Below are 15,749 nucleotides of genomic sequence, written 5' to 3'. Positions count from 1 at the left end.
TACACATTTATATGATTGTTGTTAAAAACACTCATAAACACATAAAGTACATATATAAATACGCTTAAATACACACTTATTCTCCTAGGGTTACAGAGTTCCGACGTTCATTTTTATTCTTCCACATCAATCAAGAGATTGTGTGGTTGTTGTGAAACCAACATGGATTGTGTTCACAGCGCAAACAAACCACTTCAGAGTTCGTTTGGACCCTTCACGTCTTCAGACTGGTCTTGGTGTGGTTGTTGTGTGTCGGTTGGTCTTCACTCAAATGAAAAAACAAACCCAGGCCCAATTAACGTGGCTCAATCCCCGTAGGCATGAAAACACACTTAGTCCTTAGCACACATACTGCAGAGCTGTGTCACATCTTCACTCCCTTCTACTAGTTTTAGACTTTGTGTGTGTGTATTTATTACTATATGTGTATATCACACATCCGCTGCTCTGCACCATTTCAAATTACTCCTCTCTGACCGCTGGCCTTGTGTCCTGCAGCTATGGTTGTTTTGCCGTTAATGCACTGACCTGCCAGGCACTGTGGGTAAATGGAGATCCCACTGCTGTGACCAGATCACAACAAATCAAACTAAACAAATACAACAAGCAGGGTTCAACCATCTCACCGGAGGCCCTATCACACCACTCATGGAGCATTCGCTGTCGCACCGTCACAGTGGAAAATTCATTTTCATTAGGGATTTTTAATTCATCTATGTTTCAAATAGCGCGTGTGTGTGTGTGTGTGTGTGTGTGTGTGTGTGTGTGTGTGTGTGTGTGTGTGTGTGTGTGTGTGTGTGTGTGTGCAGAATACTGTATGTGTGCATGTGTGTGACTATGTCCGTTTGGGTGTACATCTAATGCTCTCTGGTGAGTCCAATCACAGCAGAGATGTGTACACAGCACACACCAGTCATTACTCGCAGTAGCCTTCCCACTGCTGTGAAGTCATGGCAGGAGTCAAGAAGCTCTTTTCAGTGTCTCTGCTCCCTGCAGTACAACTCTAACAAACACACACACACAGAGACCGACACACACACATACACAAGTTGTTGTGAGAACCCCTCTGAAGCAGATAATCTGTGTGTTTTGGCTGTAGCATCTCTCTTCCAATCTTGTTTTGTGAAATACTCACCACAATTTCATCACCACAACTAAGCCTGATGTGCCAAACACCTTTTCATAAAACTGTAGAGCAGAAGGCTTCACCAGATGTAGAGACTTCTTTATCTGTCACATCTATCATGAAAACACAAGTGTTGCACAGAGCAAAACGTGTTCACCGAAGAGGTCAAACTAAACCTAGGTGATGCTAACCTATAATATATTGTTATATCTGAATATATTTACATTAAGTAGTACAAGGACAACTAGTCTCTGCAGCTGAATTACCGAAAAAAAAAAAGGGTTGTAAATAATTATGTATCTAGTTGTAGTTGTGGAAATGAAATCAGTGTGAGCTCGCTGGTTGTATAACAGGAACAAGTCCCTAACCCTAACCCACAATACATTAAATACTTGTAGGCATGAAGTAATGCTGGTTCACAACATGCAATACCTGCAAAAATGCATTTAGAGCAATGCTATGACAGTGACCACCAGAGAAACGAGTAAGGTTTAGGAAGGGAAGCTGTTAAATTTGCTCAGTTTAGAGCAATCAGAAACTATTTTGGAGTGAGAAATGAGCAGAAATAATCGATGTTCTGGCTCTCAAATTGCCCCCAGGTGGATTTTCTATTTAATCCTCCTGAATGAGATCAAGCAAGCAGTCAAAGTTGGGGGTTACCAATGTAGAAGTAGCTAAACTACTAAATCAACAAGCTTTTCCAGGAGATTTCCAGATCTCGGTTATTATGAAAACAAAATGTAGCTTTTGCAGTAACTCACTGAACTCCCTGTCATGTTGCTTAGCCTTATGGGAAATGTAGTCTATACACAGATATTGGTCACAATGCCACGTTGTTTTTCCCTTGATATTGAGATCATTATTTGGAATGATTTGTCTCTTTCTTTTGAAATCACACTGTAATTTTAATGGAATACACTGCAGAAGGACAGATTTCATATGACTTGAAATGTTTTTTTAAATATTGTCCTGGTTATTTAGTTTGAGAGTAAAACAGCAAACATATCCAGTATAATATGGCCCTTTGAGGTATCTTAAATGTGTGTGAGGAGCTTGTAGTGCTGTGGGTGGATAGCTGTGTTAAGTAAATTCTTGTCAAAGTTCTAGCTTGCAACACTGGGAGATGAAAGGAGGGTCACTTTGTCGTCTCTGTCTTTCTAGCCTTCTGTCATCGTCGCACAAGCTTTTATAATCTTCTTATGGAAATACATAACCATAAAGCACGTCAGCATAACACGAGCCACAGCTGGAGTGATGTAGGTGCACCGCGAGATGAAACGAAGATGCAAATAAATAACACGAACAAGCATCACCTCGCTGCCGGAGTATCTGAGGGAGCTCTTGGGGATTGTGACACATCCCACGAGTCGTCACTGTTTCCAGCTGTCAGATATGAAGAAAAAAATGTATAATCCAGCTGCTGTTGGCATAAAAAGCTTAGGTATGTGGCGCTCCTGTTTCCTTGATAATTTTGTCAGGAGTGGACTTAGCATACATCAGCCTCATTTTACGCTTCTTATCTTCCCGCTTTCTTCTCACCTTTTCTTTGACTTGGCTGACTTTGTCTTCCCTCCTTGTTGACACATTCAGTTCTTTTGTTTGCCGTTTAAAACCAAGTAAGGATTTAGCCCTGCACTGACACAGCTTTTGGCCTCGGAGCTGAACTGTTTGACTCCGAGCAAACAGCTTTTTTTTCCTCCCTGCACCCTGTGTAATCCTCACAGATAAAGCAACCTCTCCGAACACAGCCGAGTGTAACAGTTGCTTAGGCAACAGACTATCCCATCTAATCCAACCTGTTCCCATCTCCCCGAAGTCTTGAATACCTGTCGAATTGAAAGGCTGCCTAAGCTCTCTAGTTGTTAGCCTTGAGTCTTGTGAATATCATTTTGAACTAAGATTTCAATAACACTGTGTCAGCTTATTCATCATTAAAGCTACAACTTGTCTCACAGCAGGACTACAGGGAACGACCCACTATTAATGTGATGGTTTTATAGAAACAAACAATTCCAGAAGCCATTCCATAACGGCAGTAACAACATTCATTCTTAAGCATTGTCTATAATGAAAATTGACCGGACCTGAGATTACACGGCCGCAAACAACAACAGTGTTTGTCTTTGTGTCTCACTGTGGCTGCCCCCCCTCCACCCCCCCAAAAAAATAATTTTTCAAAGCGTCTTAGTTCCCACCTCAGACAGAAATGATGGGGCAGAGATGATCTAGCCGAGCGCTTTATAATCTTCCCCTGGGGTGCCAGAAGCAGCAAAGTGTTGGGGACATAGTATTGATTTATATAAAACTCAATGTTCCCTCTGCTGCACGTCTGGACCGCGAGCACGATAAGGGATTGTACAAATGTGAGTCGAGAGCAAAAGGGCCTCGATGCCAAATGGATAAGCTGAGAGTTTTAACAACCCAAAAAAGTTTGCAGTCTCTGCTATAAACGTATATATTATATATATATTTCTTTGAGTCGTCGCTACTGTCCTGGGCCTTGATAAATGGCAGCATTAAGGATTATGTTCTCCAGGAGGCTCCCCTGCTGATTCTGGGGGTAAAATGTGAAATATGTCAAGTCATTGTCTGAGCATCACTAACAGTTACGTTTAGATGTCAGTCAGATTTATAAGCCTAATTAAGATAAACCCACGCAAGTGCACACGACTTTGCAGAGATTACCTTCTTGTCGTTTTTCATCTCATGTTACCCAAAGGTGCCTGGATTTTGAAAACGTTGCTGTGGTGGCATATTATGAGCTCGGGTCTGAATCGGGAATAGATGCACACACACACACACACACACACACACACACACACACACACACACACACACACACACACACACGCGGACGCAAAGCAGAGCGTATAAGGTGTAAGCCCGCCCCAATAACATAACGCTGCAATTTACAGCTCAGGCAAACAACAGAAGTCATTCATTAACATTTTGATGTCAAATTTCATTCATCTAATTGTCTTCTGAAACACTGCCTTATTATTTTCCAATTATCCAGAGTGCTAGCAAATTGCTTTTTCTTTAATTGCTTCATTATATTTTCTTAGCATGTATAATACACGCACCCTTAAGGTTCTGTTCTATTGTTGGTGTGTTAATTAAGATATTGTGTTTATGGAAATGGAGAGAATTGCTCAAAACTGCATTGTGTGTCTGTAAAGGAGTCTGATGTTAGAAAGAAATTAGCAATGAAAAGAAATTATTCTAATCTTAAAAATCAGTCATTTCTCAATAACAATATAATAATAATATATGATACATTTATTTTGTGTGTTTATGCCTCGTATGTTCATTTCCCTTGCATGAAGACCTGCCTGTCCTCATTTAGGTTCAGCGTGATGCAACCAAACATATTGAATCTCTAATTTCTTTAGTTTATCTGCTGTTGTTATTCATTTGAACTGTCAACAGCAAACAGATGGAACATTGTTTGTATTTAGTGTTTCATATTTGCCTTTCAAAGACAAAATCTAGTATGGTTGTACTCCCTCAGTGCAACATTCATTGGTGTTTCCATTACAAAGGCTACCGTATATGCCTTTGATGCAAGGTAGAAGGTGCTCTCTCCTCATAACCTTAATGATACCTGCTTCCAAGCCTATTTCTGGGACATCAAAGGATCAACTAGCCTAAGTGCTCAAGCCGCAATATGAGGGTACATATCGAAGTCTGTATTTGGAAAATCCCATGATTACCAGTGATGTAATAGGGAGTTAGTTTCACATGTGCACTGCAACAAAAAAAGACAAGCAGTGTCTCACCTGTGAGAAGCTGGAAGAACATCTGTCACATGAAACAATGCCGCCACCATATGGACAAGACAGGTATAAATCCAGTTGTCAGTCAATGATTTTCTGTTTCAATACAAGATAAAAATCACAGAATACAGAGGGGGGTGACTTCTCTTTCAGAATGCAGTTATGCCACTAGTAATGAAAGGCATTTGACAGCAAGGTAGAGGATTCAGCCATCTGACACTGAAATATCATGCCACTGTTTAGGAGTTGTTTCACATCCAATGAAAGCCTACGGCATGACCTCTGACCTCCCAAGTTTAAAGGAAATTATGTTGCAGGAATCTATAAAGTGTCAAAATGTGTGTTGTCTGAAGGGACCTCACCCAAGTCATGGCAACATGTTTCCTGTGATGGGCTGAAAAACATCCAACAGCATCTGCTGCTGGAGAAAGGCCAGAGTGATATATCTGTTGCTAAGCAACCACTCTGAATCTTGTTTTGTTGTGGTGCAGGACCGCTAAGTAGTTTTAAAGTCAAGGTTGCAACATTTTTGTGTAATACCTTTGCAAATGGCAAATGAATGCAAAATGAAAAGATTAGACATTTCTCTCATGGTTATATAAGCAAAGACTTTTGATGATATGGCCACAAATGAGCTATCTGAAGTCTGACCAGCTGGTTTATAATGATGTTTAGTGCAGCTTGAAAACAAATCTTAGTTATAAGCTTCATCCATCATCATGAAAATTCCCGATATCTACTAATGGGGCCTGGACCAGTGATTCTACAAAGTGCACTCAAGCTGAAACAGCTTGTCTTTGGTGCTCATTTATAGAAAGGCGTTACCACCACCAGGGAAGGTTAATGTTCAATTTATTTAATATTTAATGAAGTGTGCAAGGGAAAGACCAAGTGTGAGTTTTTACAAACTTCTGTGCAGTTTTCATTTAGTTTTCTTTTTTCGCCTTCATGATTCATTTTTAAATATGAAGAAATGTCCTCTTAGCCCCCTAACTGTAAGCTGAAGAATCTTCTATTTCCCAACGTAATGGGTCATTTAAGGTAAATCTTCTGTTTGTCCATGGCTTCATTTTGGCACCAAAATGTGATTTGGCTCATCCCCACTATTCCATCAAGTTTTGTCTGCTAAAAAAGCAAACAAACACACTGATAGAAAATAAATTGGGTTGAATACAAATACAGACCAAATACTAATTACTGTATTACTATTAATAACTATAATCCCACCCACTGCTCACAACTCAGGGACACATACTAAAGAGATTGGTATGAGTTGTGTAAAATGCTTGCAAAGGGAAATCAGGGTGACATTGAGAGTTCATGTGTTGGACAAACTAAGAGTTTGGTGAAAATGAATTGAAAAATAATAGGTCACACACACACACACACACACACACACACACACACACACACACACACACACACACACACACACACACACACAACCACCCACCCACACACACAACCACCCACACACACACACACACACACACACACACACACACACGTAGTAGGATGTCAGTCAGGGCTCATGTCTGACCCACTACGTAAGTGCTCAATAAGTGTTAAAGGCACTCCCTCGCATATGGTCGACAATTTATCACACCATTTTGACCACAGAAATGTCAATGAGACTGGGAATCAAAAATTGTCAAAATTTATCTACACGTGTCACATGCTCCTGCCCCAACCCACCATGAAAACTATTAAAAGATAGAAAAAATACTTAAGCAGGAAAGCGTGCAATTTTGAATGAGGAGGGGTTCAAGTGACAATACCTGAAATAACAATGAGCCCAACTGACCTTGCGGCAAACATTTACAGATGCAGCTGCTGTCATCTGCTGGCCAAGCGGGAAAATTACATTTTCAACACAATAGAGAGAGAGTATGTAAAGTTAATTAATAAATGAGTTACACCTCGAACCGAACAAAATGCAGCCAAATGTTTTGATCCCCAATCATATAAAATAATTACATTTCGTGTTTCACCAATGGTCAGAGTTAATCCAAATTGTTATTTTTGTAGAGATGTAAACATTTGTTTTGGCATCAATGAGGTAACCTGGCCTTCAATCAGGTCTGAAAGAATATGGAAGCAAATTGTATCTAACAGCCTCTGGGCCTGACAGAGTTATTTGTGTCTATTTGTGTTTAATTTTACTGACTTTTGCACAAATGTCAAGTCATGTGCATCCATAATTCACTTACCTGAAGTCATTGTAAATAGGTTTGACCTTTTAGCAATCATCTCTGCATATTGTCTGCACAAAAACTTAAATCGTTAGTCATGTTTTCACTTTATCAGTCTCTTATTAGCGGCCATTCTTCTGCCCTGCTCTCTCATATACTACATAAAGCTGGTGTTCCTCTTTAAACACTATGTCAACAGGAACTCTGTAAACAGTCCCTGGCCTCCTTTATTGTCCTCACAATTCAGTCTTGCCAAAAAGTTTTTATTACAGGTTGGTTGACTGCATGTGTGCCTTTGCAACATTTATCCTGGTCAGCTCATGGTTGGCTCATGAAAACAGGGAAGCATGTTGTGAGCACATGTTTTCTGCCACATGAATCAGATTTATTGCATTAGTGTGTCTGAAGTGTGGCTGTGTATGATTTGAGAAACCTTTAACATTTTAAACCTTCAACATTTTAGTCATTGAAAACATCCGTCCCTCCTTCCATCCATCACAGCATTTATTGAGTGAGACAAATTGCCATTCTAATGCCTGGATAACACACACATAAACAATGTTACATACAAATTTACACTTAATCCTGACCAGGACCACTATCAGTTACACAGACCATGAAGTCTCCTTAAGCTGGGATCAAGATGGAGATGTGGTGTTTTTGTCCCTGTGGGAAATTTTGGTTTGGTTTGGATGCTGGTGCTACAATTCCACATTATAAAAAGTAACATTTAGACATAAAACGTACAGGGTGTTAAATGAGATGTTATTCAGTGGTGTGACATTGTTTTTCTGTTCAACCATGCACTGAGTTTATTGCTGATCTGATTCCACAGTTCATCCATAAATCAAACAGGAAGCTTGAGATACATTTCCTCCTGTGTGGTAGAAGATATAATCTATACATAACTGTTTTTATTAGTTTTCTTCTTGACTCTTGGGCTCTGAACGGAGGGGAGTGAGGCTTGTAAATTCTTAATAGGGAGAGAGGGAGGTGTGACGACATGTCTGACCCTGACGCAGTGTTTAAGTCAGGATTCTACACAATGTTTCCTTAAATGAGGCCCCTGCTTTGCCAAATCAGGTGTGTTCACTTGATGAGTAGCTGGTGCCAGATTGTTGGTGAAACACACCTGATTTAGCTGATCAGCCTCAGGCTCTCATTTTTGTCCATGTAGAAAGAATATCCCTTGGTGTATTAATTTATCTACAGATAGGCTAAATATCCATAACAGCCTCATTAGTACTGGAAAGGCTTTATTCCACAACACACACAATCCATTTTGACAAGTGGCTGCTGGGTTTGTATTTGGTCTTTAATAAACATGATGACTTGATCCTCAAGAGTGTTGCTAATTTAAATGTGGAGGTTTTGGACTAGCTGATGACTTGTATTCAACATATAAACAAAGGAGGCTACAAATGGAATTGGAAAAATGATCCATACAGGCGAAACGTCGATGCTAAGGCCCATCATAATAATATTCTATAAACCTTGGAAGTCATACATTTAAACCCTTTTGATGGGGCACTCACATCCATATCACCTGACAGTTGTTGTCAGGGAAACACACATGTAGATATTGGTATGAGTTGTGTAAAATGCTTGAAAAGGGTGACACTGTTAGTTCATATATAAAGAGATAAGAGGTTTTGGTGAAAGTGAAACAGAAGATAATAAACTGTAATGTTTTTTAGGACACACATACACATACACAGTTGAAAGTCTTTCAGTCAGGGCTCATATCTGTCCCACTATGTCAGTGCTCAATAAGTGTTGAGGGCACTCTTGCATAATGGTCAACTTGACATGTCTGACCCTGAAGACAGAATCAGGTGGTTCTGCAGGCCAGATGGCATCAATGTTCCAGACTATAGGGCTCTGAAACACTAGCTACTCACAACAGGCAGCAGCCTTTGGAATGTGCAGTTATTGTGTAATAATGGACGATACATATCACAGAGCCTATAGCTCTTACTGTAGGTTTGTGTGAGTGTGTTCTCACATAAAAAGGATTTTACGCTGAAAGTCCAAGCTTTCTCAATCTCTATCTCACTGACACTTAGTCTTACTTACCACTACAAACTCAAGCTACTTATTATGAACACGGCAATAAAGCCAGTCGTCTATTGGCAAAACGGTTCAAACAACCATCCACCTCCCGTCTGATACCCAAAACCAGAATCCTAATCTGTTTGAGTGGTGAAATGCATGTAACACCCTGGACAGGTGACTGGTTTATCATCACACAGGCATACTCGTTGGCAGGTTAGATTTTCCAGTTCACATAATCTGCATGGAACAGACATAAGCGGGAGATGCAGAGCAATGCCTGATTTGTACTTAGCTATTTAAGCGCCCATGGAATATTTCAATTGCATCAACGTTTTCTGACTTGGAATTTAACAACATTTTGGCCCCACCTGTGTAGAGATGTGTACTCTAAAAATGGCTTTTACACTGATAAGACAACCTCATAGCTTTTTATCTTCCAGCTGGATAGGGAAAGAAGAAGCTGAATCTTTAGAAGTGAAATTCAGAAGCATTGCACCGTCATTGTGAATTATCTTACACAACTTCTACTTCAGTCTGGAAACACAAAGACCATGTTCAGAAAATCAAAGGCATACTAAGCGTATTGTAATCTCTCCAAACCTGATTATATCCATTGAAAGTCAGCCGTGTGTCTTGCTATTCATGTGGCGTAGTAGAAAATACCTCGAGCACGATTACCCAGCCTTGGGCTCTCATTAAAACCAACGTGCCAAACCATTAGCTAAGATGCAGCATGTGGAAGCACTCAGCTGTGTTGAGGCTACTCCCCTCTGAGGATCACCTAACCATGCTGGAGAACAGCAATTACTGCGAAAGAGATAATCAAAGCAAGACACTGTGACATCTGTGTCCTTTGGTGTGTGTTTGTGTATGTGCTTAAGTAAAATACTTCTTTTTTTTCATCATTTACTATGAAGTCATAAACCGGCACATGGGGAAGGCCTTGATCGTAGAAGCATTCTCAAAGGTTTTGGAGAATGTTGAAGCTTCCAAACTAAGATATTAAAAATGTTCTTGTATTTCAATTCGATAACTATCAGCTTCAGCTTTATCCAATTAAATCCTTTTATATTCAAGTTTGAGGTGAATCAAGTGTGTTTTATATTAAATGTGTGTCTTATTTCATTTCCTTAATGTCCTTTAGTATTTGGTGAGGAGGTGTTAATAGTTTGATTTGGCATTGTCGCCTGCTGCAGTTAAACAGTCCTGTAAAATGTTGAGCTCATATTTGGCAGATGACTTATTGCATTCTTCTGGTTTAAGAGCTCTGTTAAATGCCAAATGCTGGACCAGCATGTGGAACTTGAATTTATTTTCTGTAGTAATGTTTGTTGACGTAAGAATCTGCAGAATTGCACAATATGTAGAATGTTGAATAGTTTTCCATTCTACAGTCAAAACAAACATTCAATGGTCGATGAACGAGTTAATGATTTAAAGGTGCCTTAAATTTTGTAAATATACATAAACTACTTTGATGAACTACCGTCACAGACATTTAATGTACACATTGAAGCAGCAAACAGAAAGATAAGTATTTTTAAGAAAGAAAATAATTTCTAGACAATTACATCAGATTAAATAAAATGAGCAAATGTCAGAATAGTTCCCTTTTGTGCATTGTTGAAAGATAGACTTGCAGAATTCATGAATGCTAAAATGGAATGGGAGGGATGTTGTGTGCAAAGTTTGTGTTACAAGAGGCAATATAAAAAAGACCATATGATTACAACAATCGCACTGTGATGAATCGTTACCCCAGCAGCTGGTCTGGGTTCTTTCAATTGTTATTGTTGGTACTATTAAGAAATTCTCCTCTTGCTGCGTCTCAGGCACGAACCTCCATCATGCAGCACAGAAATCACATAACACCCAGATTAGTTAGTCAAAGCAAATCCAGGTCGAGCTCATCCAATTTTCCAAATGGTAAGTATCGTGACAGAATCATAATGAAATACTTGGTTGTCAAACAAAAGCGATGATCCTAGATCACAGATCTAACATGTATCAAATTTGATATTGCAGTCTAACCATCTACACTGTATAATATGAAATTGGATTATAAGATTGGTACAGTCTGTTGTAACCATTAAAAAAATGCTGAAAAAATGGGGAATGGATTACACTGAATAAACGCAGACATATACAAGCCATGAAGCATCTATCAGCACACATTTGAGCTGCTGTTTTGAAGGAAGGAACATCCTGCTTATTGCCAAAACCAGAACCAGATCTGCCATAAAATGTGACTCTCCAAACTTTAAAAGCTCAAAAGCCAGTGAACTCAGCACCACAACTCCACATATCCGCTCGTTAAATCCCAAACTTTGTGGCCACCATATATAACAATGATGGCCCCAGGTTAATTTAATAAAAACAATTACACACACTCCACTCCACTTTTCACCAAGTACCATACATGAGACACATTTTTAAAGATGAACCACATATCTTAAACTATAACAAATTATACACATTCTGCTCCACAGTTCCACCAAATACTACACATGGAAGGACATGTAATATTAGACTGCAGTTACTGCTGTGGATCACTGTGCATCTGCAGTGCATTTCAGCAAATGAGGTTGGTGTGGAAACGGCTGTGGAAATGACATCATGCATCGTCACGTCAATCGGACCTCAGTGTGTATGTCAGGTGAGTCAGAGGACAGAAGAGAACAATAAAAGCAAATAGATGGAGGGATGCGATGCTTGTAGTGTATTTTAACGTATTTCTGACCCGTGACTATACTTTGAATTTCATCTGTTAAGATATTTTGATTGTTGAAAATAAAAACATGCACTTTTAGTGATGCATCTGTTGTGATTGCCAGGTAATGAATGCTGTTTGTCTCATTGACTGCTTACAATATCTTACAAAACAGTGGTTGAATATATTATTTGCCATTTCTGATTTTGTAAATTAAATTAAATCAAATCAAATCAAATCAACTTAATGTCTCCAGTTTAGAAGCCGGGGCAAAACACGGGCCTAACCGAAAATTAGATAGAAATTATTCACACTGACATTCCTAGAATACAAACAAGGTTATAAAAATGTTACTTATTTTATTGTTTGTCTCACACCCATGTGTGAGATACATTTGTGTATAGATTTGAATGTGTAACCTGAGCTGCTTTGTGCTTAATTGTCCATGTCAAGTTTATACTTTCGAAGTGGATTTACTTTTTAATTCTATTTCACCGCACTATGTGTTTCATGGAAGAAGAGGAGAACTGTAGAAGAAAGACTTTCTGATTAGAAGCTACAACAAAATGTGGGCAGATGACTGATGCACACAGTTTAAACGGTGGATCAAGAAGTGGCTGAGAGCTTGGGAGGGCAGTTTGGTTATTCAGGCAATTTGGGAGGGAGAGGGAGATGGTGAGGCAGCTAGAATGAGGGCAGTCTGGCAGCATTATAATGAAACATTCACTGGAAGAAGAGCAACAGAAAAGCAAAACAAAATGAAGAGAGGAAAGATGGAAAACCAGGAGATACATTAATCACTAAACAAGACCAGAATAAGTGGGATACTGGAAAGTGGGGAGAGGGAAAGAGACTGATCATGATCACCAAACAAGACCATCAAATAGTTTTCTTGTGATATACAAAACAATGTGTCAAACTAAAGAAGACCAGGTCAAAATTGTGAAAATGACTTCCAATGAGAGGAGAAAAGCATTATAAAAATCATGATTCTGGCAAGTACAAATTTCAAATAAAACTGACCGGGGTAAACAAACTAGCTCCAATTAACGTTTCAGGCCATTTCCCATACACACACACACCCAGCTCTATTATCATTAGCTCTAGTGTGGTGATTTGAGTCACGATGCAAGTTGACACGGCGGCGACACAAATGGTCACCAACTGTTTGTACGAGCATAAGAAGCAAAACAAAACGCAGCCCAACACTTCTGAGTTAGCCACTGCGCCATGAGAGGAGGTATTTTCCAGCTTCATCAACAAAACATTGGGTGATGTCATCTCTTGTGGAGGATCGTGTTGCATCTTTAACGAAAGACACGTTGAAGGTGTTTTGGCATCTTACGGCGGTACAGCACCCCATTAAGACATATAATGTGGACCATGTTGTATTTTGTCAGCTGCAAGTAATTTACAAGATTACAGCGCTGTCTAGAAATATTCTCTTAGGGTTCTTGGCAACAGTGTCCAGGGAGCTATTTGCTTAATGTCTCAGCAGAGCATTAATATGCACCACAGTGAAAGGCAACACAATGATCCATGCTTTCCATCTTGCTAATTCTTCAATAAAAGTGTTTTCACAGGTCTACTATTCTCCTACAGTACAGGATGGCTTAATTAAAGGCCTTGTCAGATAATATTCTGAGAACATTTTCACCCCCATGTGCAAATGACCCACTTTTTCATTGTGGAGATGGAAAGAAACATGGTGTTGGATATTCTTGGATATCTATCTACCAGTTTGACTGTCAGCTAAACAAACAGATCAGAATTTAGATACAGGCAAACATGCATAATTAATTGGTTATCAAGACCTGTAGTGGATATGCAGCTAGAGTTCAGTTAGAAGATGTCACCAACAAAAGATGCAAGTGAATGTGTCATTATTTCAGCACTGTAACCACAAAACTTTTAGCTTCGAAAGATGGATTATAAAAATGAAGGACACCAACATTTTCACCTTAAGTCAAATGTAGACACAGACAGGAAGGATTGGAGGATATTTTTGATTGTGCTTGCATGTTGTTCCATGCAATTAGACACTCATTATGCAGTGAACAATTGAATGCAATCAAGGTTGATTTTTCCCACTCGAACACCTGGTAGGGGGAGTAGTTTTTAGGCCTTGTTCTCATAATTTGGGGTTTGTGTCTATCTTTGAAACAAAAAAAAATACACATAATTGTTTGCTTTTAACGTAGTGGATCATGCTGTGCAAATTGTGGATGATGGCAAATGTACCGAATGTCCTCCATGACCCTCTCACTAGTGTGACCTACTGCTTTTATTTTAGGTATGGTCATTCTATTACAGGCTGGATTGACAGACTTGTGATTAAATCCTTTCTAAAAGTCATGTCCAGGAAAATGTCCCTTCATGTTCTACAGCATGTCTTCCAATTTAGCAGGAGATGCCTCCACACCAGGCCAGTGATCCCGGCCCATCCCAACACCACAAGCCCAAAACCACAAGATCAAAGGATTCAAACGGAGTTAACCACTAACTAAAGGTCTTCCATCAAGGATGACTGCACAATACTATTAGAATTTGCCCAAGTCCAAGATTATAAATGTTGTGGCTGTGAATCCTTCCAGCATTGATTCATCTTTCATTCATCATTAATTCCTCTCAAGACACATGTGCTCCCTTTTTGAAAATGTATTTCTTGTTTTATCACTACTTATCAGCATGTACTAAATACAAATAGACTGTTCTTGGTTGAAATCTTGTAAATAGATGGGACTGCGGTCATGGAAGACTTGATCCAAATGAAGGTTGAATTACAATCATTTCTTTCTCTTTCCTAAATCATCAGTCAAAGAAAACATTTAGGCATTTGTATCATATTATGCGCAATTAATAGCTGCAAAATAAGTCAACAATAACAAAAGTTATTGAAGAGAAACATTTCCAGAAGGAATTGACTCTGAAATACTGCTGAACTAATGATGAAGATGCATACATTTACACAAAAATCTGCTTTAATATTGGGAAATCATTTGAATAGTATTCAAAGGATCATCATCATCACATTTCCAATGCAAAAATGACCCCAAAGGCTGAAAATGTCATGAGGCCGAGACTACATATTAGCTATTCAGGATGGAAAATCTGCAATTTAGATCTGCATATAATGCATAAAACAAGGACATGGGAATGGAATAGGGTTTATCTACCAAATCCTGTTGTGACACATTGGACACATCAACGCTGCAATACTTTATGCAAGTATACATTATTTAAGTGGCAGTGTCAAAAATAATTCAGGAGACCCAGACACAAACTTCATCAATCAGGAGAGTGCCTCCCCGATCCTCGAGTCTGTTTTTCACATATGTCATAATATGGGAATGCATTATGTAGTGTAACCGATCACAGTCCAGTTCTATATTTTGTCATGTTCCTTGACCAGAGTTAAGATTTGCAGGACACTCTGACCAATGCTCAACAAAATAAGGGAGTAATTTTCTATGAAGCAAAGCAGCGTGATCGGCAAGGCACATTTGTGAGTACAAGGTCAGAGCATTGGTTCAGACAGAGGATATTCTTATTTTTTCAAAACAGGAAATCACTTATCAACGAGCAAAAGGAAAACACCTGCTCACATTTTTATTTCACATTTCTACCCCTTATAAAAGGGAAGAGGGATAAAGAACACCATAAAATATCATCATTTAAGCGCTTTATAATAACCTGAGAGACTTGAAAGTTTAATGCATTTTCTTCAAAGGATAAACTGTAGCAAGTGCATCAAAAGTAATTCATATGAATCCTAAGTGTCAAGGAAAAGCACAGCTGGATGCTGTCCTCTGTCTCAGCCTTGATGTGATAAGTGGAGCAAGTTATAATGTGCTTAAGAGTTAAGAGGAAGGACGGTTCCCTGGGACCAA

Source organism: Genypterus blacodes, unplaced genomic scaffold (assembly GCF_046128005.1).
Source record: "Genypterus blacodes isolate CSIRO-AG114 ecotype Tasmania unplaced genomic scaffold, CSIRO-AGI_Gbla_v1 ptg000094l_1, whole genome shotgun sequence".
NCBI classification, from domain to species: Eukaryota; Metazoa; Chordata; class Actinopteri; order Ophidiiformes; family Ophidiidae; genus Genypterus; species Genypterus blacodes.
Note: the sequence above shows the minus strand (reverse complement) of the source record.